Here is a 6,458-nt window from a genome sequence, read left to right as displayed (position 1 = left end):
TTTTATAATATTTTCCTTAAACATATATAAACAAAAATCAAATAATATTTTTAGTAAAAAGTACATATTATCATTTTAAATCGCGAATCTTGTTCCTATTTAAGAAATTTTATTCTTAATACAAATAGAATAATAATTTTTCATATACAAGCGTTTTTTTATACAAGTCTTTACAAATCATTTATATTAACACGCTTTGAGACGTTACTGCACGTTTTTCACTGCATGTTCTTAGTCTTTACAAGTCATTTATATTCACACGCTTTGAGACGTTGCTGCACGTTTTTCACTACACATTCTTCATTGCACGTTATTTTTTTTCGTTATCGTCGTCACCAATACCACCACTTCCTCTTCTTCCTCCTTTTTTTTATTGGAATTTCTTCTAGTTAATTTTTTCGTTAGAAATTTATGATTTGAATTGAATATAATGTAAAAGTTTTGCAGTGAAAAAAATATTTTTCTATAGTTACAGTAAAAATTTGGGTGTAATACGAAGATATTTGGACATATTTTAAGAATTTTTTTGTATATTTTTATTCTGATAGGTTTGTATAATTCAAAATTCTTCTTCTTCCTTATCTTCTACTACTTCTTTTTTTTTTATCATCATCACTATCTTCTTCTTTGTTTCTTATTCATCTTTTTCTTTTTGTTTTACCTTCTCAAGTTTTTTCTTGTTTTACTCTCTTAACAAGAATAAAAACAAAAAAATCAAACAAAGAAGAAGAAAAAATACATAATGCTGCAAAATTACTTGAAAGAGGATGGACTTATATTCATTTAACTAAAAGAAAGAAAGAAATAAGAAAAAAGTAAAGAAAAAAATGCAGTATTGGAGGAAATATTTTATTATATTTGCAACATATTTAGATGTAACACGAAGAAATTTGGGTGTATTTTTAAGAATTTTGGGTGTATTTTTATTCTGATAAGTTTTACATAATTCAAAACTCTTCATCTTCTACTGCTTAATTCTTCTTCCTCATCTTCTTATTTTATTTTCTTATAATTCTTCTTGGAAGAAAAAATTAAACAAAGAAGAAAAAAATACATAATGTTACAGAATCAATAGAAAAAGAAAGAGGAAAAAAATGCAGCAATAACAACAATAATAAAAAAACAACGATGAAGATGAAACACGCGAATAAAAAGGAGGAGAAACACAAAGAAGAATGAGAAGAAGAAGAAAGCGGAGCAGAAGAAAGAACGCAAAGCACACTATGAAAATCGTTGAGTAGCGCGCGTGTGGTTTGGCCCAACTTGTATGACTTATAAACCCAAATAACTTGTATGTGTAACACTACTCATACAAATATATATGTGCGACAAAATCTTATGAATTAAAATAAGAATATCCGCTCTACTCTGATATGCAAAGAAATTTTATTTTTAAACCTCATTTTCCCTTTTACCCTTACTAATAAATGTCTGTTAATCCGTTATACAAGTGAATCTTGTCTGATTCACTTATACAGTTCTTTCTTATTTTTTCAAGAATTAAAGGAAATGTGAAATTCACAATTTATTCTATATTAAGACAACAAAATTACAAAAATGAGGGAGCTGTGACAAGTCTCTCTTGTGTTCTGCACCTCTTTCCTATGCCATATAAAAGTTTGGGAATATAATATTATTGTATATTGTATTTTTTTATAATCATATTTTCAAGAGATTAATGTCAACTTTTGTAAATTTTTTAAAATGTTGAATATTATATATACTCCAAATTCAATGAAAGATTAGTATATATAACTTTGTATAATATCGCCAAGGATGAAATTAGTAACAGAATCGAAGTACTATAAGCATTCCTTCTGCTTAAATAAAACTGACAAGCAGTGGCTTTTTAGATGGGAGAGTGAATTATTAATTACAAGATTATTCTTACGGATTAGATATATATAGTTACCGTTGAAAACAAAGTTCAAAGACATAATACTTACATGTCTGAAGGAATATTAGGATGCTCAACATGCAATAATGAAAGCAATATGGCAGGAGATACTATAATTAATTACGTGGTTGGTACTTGTTAGCAAATTAACTAACGAAAAATTTCAGAACACTAGGTAAGATCGAATCATACGTGCAAGATCATCATCAAGTTTCTCATCATCTCTATATATTCAAGGGAAGGGATTTTGATAAGAGATCAAATGGTGCTCATCTAAACTGCAATTATATATAACAATATAATAAAATATAATCTGGCTCGAATCTTCAGGATCGATCCTTTGCAGATCAGAGGTCCTTTTTTTCACTTTTTATTTGTTTATTTTTAAACCATGATATATATTTATGAATAATGTTAAGTAATTAATTTTTTAATCAATATCAATTAATTTTTTAAAAAATTATTTTATTTATCTTTAATTTTAAATTTTAAATTTTAAATTATAAAATTTAACACAAAAATACTTGTTTATATAATTTTTCTCTATTTTATTATAATAATGTCTCACACTTTCCCTTTTAACTCCTTCATTGACCATCATTGCAATATAGTGTGAAGAGATTTTATTTGTAGTCATTAACTCATTATGTCTATTTGCTTGTTTTAATTTGATGTTACCCTATTAACATATTGCTTTAGACGGATGCAGTTCTAAGTAAAATATAAAGTCTAACGTTGTTTAGAAAATGACATGTTATTAAAAGTAATAAATAAAGTAGTATGTTATTAAATTTATTCTTTTTATTATTTTTATAAAATATATATTTAATCCATTTGAATTAGTCTTTCATTTTTTTTAAATACGACTAACATAACCTGATTAGTAGGTTATTTTTTAAATTTCAACAATTCACAAAAAATATAATAAAATGAATAAAAAAATCACTTTTTATTTTCTATACAGAAATAAAAATAGTGTTTCGTAGAATGATAAATCTCACTAATTAATGTAATAGTAGTTATAGACGAGAAATATTAGAGATTATTAGAAATTATTGTTTTTAGTTATTATTTAATTATAAATTTAATTTTTTTAATTTATAATTTTTTTAGTCTAATAATTCAATAATATATTTTATTATATATATTTTTAAATATTAATGATTAACTAATAACTAAAATTAATAAATTCTAACTATCCTCTAATAATCTTCGTTATAGACAGAATAAATGTTGCGACAAAAAATATTTATGTATGTAGAAATATGTTCGTCGGTAGAATACCTTTTTAAAAAGCTCTGATTTCATATTCCTTGTTTCACAATTCACACAATAAAACCCATTTTCAGCACATACAATAACAATTACCAAATTTTATTTTTTCCTCCTAAAAAATTAGGTTACATTTAGTTTTAAAAATAGGAACAAGAAAATAAAAACAGAACACAAAAATATAAAATTAATATTTTTATATTTTATTTAATAGTAAATTAAATATTAAATAAAATAAATAATAAAAAATCCAATTTACTTTAATTTTTACACAATTTTAAATAAAAATAAAATAATAAAAGATACAATTATAAAAATTTGATGATAATAATAAATAAAAAATAAAAAAATATATTCTATATCTTCATTTGATGTCTCTATATATTCTTATTATATATGTCACAAAATATACTAATTCAGTATTTTAAAATTATTTTTCATAAATATAATTTTATATTTTTGTATAATATTCTATCCTTATAAATAAATGTAGTCTTATAATCTATTTAAGAATAACTAAATAATAATTTTTTTTAAAATTAGATAATTACTCAATGTTAGTGTTTGATTGTACGCAAAAAAATATAAATGTATTGTATATGAATAATTTTAAGATGATTTAAAATATGACTAAAAAAATAAAAGTTTCCTTTTGTAGATGTTGGACTAAAATAATAAAACCCAAACAAATATTCTAAGAATAAAGTTTCACCTTTTTCTCTCGTTAAGTTATTCTAGAACTTGATGAGATTATCTTCTTCATTTGTTCTCTTCTAATATTTTTTCATTGCTCTTTATTTTTTATCAACCAAAAACAAAAAGCATTATTATAGAATTATCTTTTGGATCCAACAACAAACCCTACCTAAATTATATTCATCACTTTAAAAGAATTCGTTTATTTTTTTGTGATGTTGGTGAAGATTTAAATATAAAAAAGTATGGATAAATAATTCATAACTAGTTAATTTTAAATAATTATAATTAATAATTATTAATTTTATTTTTTAAAAAAATTAAATAATTATTAGTTAAATTAATAACAATTAATTAATATAAAATGCAGTTTGAAAATATTTGTTAATTTACTATTGACTGAACTCTTGCTTAATTACGTAATAGAATTATTTAAATATTTATTCTCCATCATTATCTCAAACCTTTAATGTTGCATTACTTATTTATCTGGTAATAAAAATATTTTTTCATAAATTTATTTTTTAATTTATTTTCTTAATTTTTGTTCATTTAATTTATTCCTCAAAACTACTCCCGAAAAGAGAACTATTTTTTTTATGAGTTTATCTTTTATATGATCCTAATTATTTGGTTGTTTACGGTATTTTTAAGTCTGATAAATCAAGAACTAATTTATTGCAGATTAAAATTTCATTTAAGAGTTTATCGATAACCAATAAATTATACTTTTGATACTTGTCCACTCGACCAATCCAAATTAATTTTTATATTATCCTAATTAAGTATCTAAAATAGTAAATTCTTGTAAGTATAGATTTTAATAAGTCGATACATATGGCAGAGTATTGAGAAGGGGGAACCGAATGAACATGAATTCAGCAAACATTAAATTGGGGGGGTCAGATAAACCCTATCTTTGATGGTTGCTAAGTTGACACCGCGATACGAACAAAGCCTTTGTACCACACGTAATTAATGGACGCAATATTGTCATAGTGTCATGTTCCCCAAAATTGATTATTACAATATTACCCCTCCTTAAGGCCAGGCAGTAGTACACTATATGTATGAACAATGAGGCGTCATAATCAACCTAATGTAAAAAGTGGGATCTGCCTCAGCCAGTTGCCATAGATTAAGGATGTATTCTATAAATTTCGACACAGGATTCATATCAAATCAAAGCTTTTTCATATTCATCTTAATAATCGACTGGTCTATTATTATCATCGAGCTAATATAAGGGAAGAAAAGTTAAAATCATCCTGCACTACTTTTTTGTCTGCTTTCCTATACTAAGTGTGTTTATAGGTTAGTTCTTACGTCCTACTTCTTGGACGACTATGTTTTCTGTCACTTTCTTCATTTTGTACAATTATAAATTTACTATGCGTTAAAGGTATGATTATGCATAAGCCTTTTTTGTTATATGCATATGTTTTTAGTTTGTCTTTTGGTCGTTATCTTTAATATTATAAAATCATTTATTCTAATGAAAAAGGACTTACAAAATAATAAATCATTTTTAAAAATGTTTTTTTAAATTTTCATCTTCACCCATATAATCATCAATAAAGAAAAAAGTTCTACGTCTCTATTACAGGTCATATAAGTCAACGGTAGGTGACCTAAATTCTCAAACGATGAAAAAAAAAAAAAAAACAGGTGAATAAAGAGGGTGATCACCATCTTCATCATCACCTTCTCCAAATAGCACATATATATATATATGTAACTGTAGATCTATTTTAAAGTCTAAAGTTTCTCTCTCTTCATGTCTATTTTTTTTTGTATAATTTAATTTGTAAAATCTTAACTGCACCTACAAATATACTCATATATTAAAATGAGATTTCGACTATTCTTAAATAAAAGGAGAGAATAATCATTTATGTTAGATAGATAATAAAAAGTATAAATAATATAAACAATAAATATATTGGATGTTCATTTCACTAGGTGTATAAATAGTTATTCTAATATTAAGATTTAGGTGAATAATTTGAAAGTATAGTGTGTTTTGATTTAATTGGTAGTTTTTCATATTGTTCAAAAAAAATTATTGATTACCTAACATTATCCATAAATAAATTACAATATCTTTTTTACTATAAATATTTTATCAACTCTAATTTATTAAAAGATCTATCTAAAATTCTTATTAATTTAAGCATGACAAATACTACACCTCATTCTCACTCAAAAATCTTAGATGACTTCACCACACCGAAAAAAACATTCAGTCCCACACTACCAATTTCAAATAAGCCTCGAAAGACATACCTAACTTTCCTTCACTCTTTTTACAGGCCATTTGATGTTGCTTCTGGAAACTATGCCGAAATAGGAAGATACTGTCCTTTTAATTATATATTTCTTTACAATGATTAGTCGTCGCTAACTTTTAGTACACATGATATTTCCCCCCTCTAATTTACTACTTTGTTTGACAATCTCTTTTTTCTTTTAAATTCAATTTTTAGAGTGTTTATTGTGGAAAAATAAAAAGAAAACTCAAATATAGATTAGTTTCCACTTTCTAAATTTTTAGCTTGTTTCTTTATTTCTCTAATATTATACAAAAAATCTG

This window comes from Arachis hypogaea, chromosome 5, assembly GCF_003086295.3.
Source record: "Arachis hypogaea cultivar Tifrunner chromosome 5, arahy.Tifrunner.gnm2.J5K5, whole genome shotgun sequence".
NCBI classification, from domain to species: domain Eukaryota; kingdom Viridiplantae; phylum Streptophyta; class Magnoliopsida; order Fabales; family Fabaceae; genus Arachis; species Arachis hypogaea.
The sequence above is the reverse complement of the archived record's forward strand: the minus strand, read 5'-3'. Positions refer to the sequence as shown.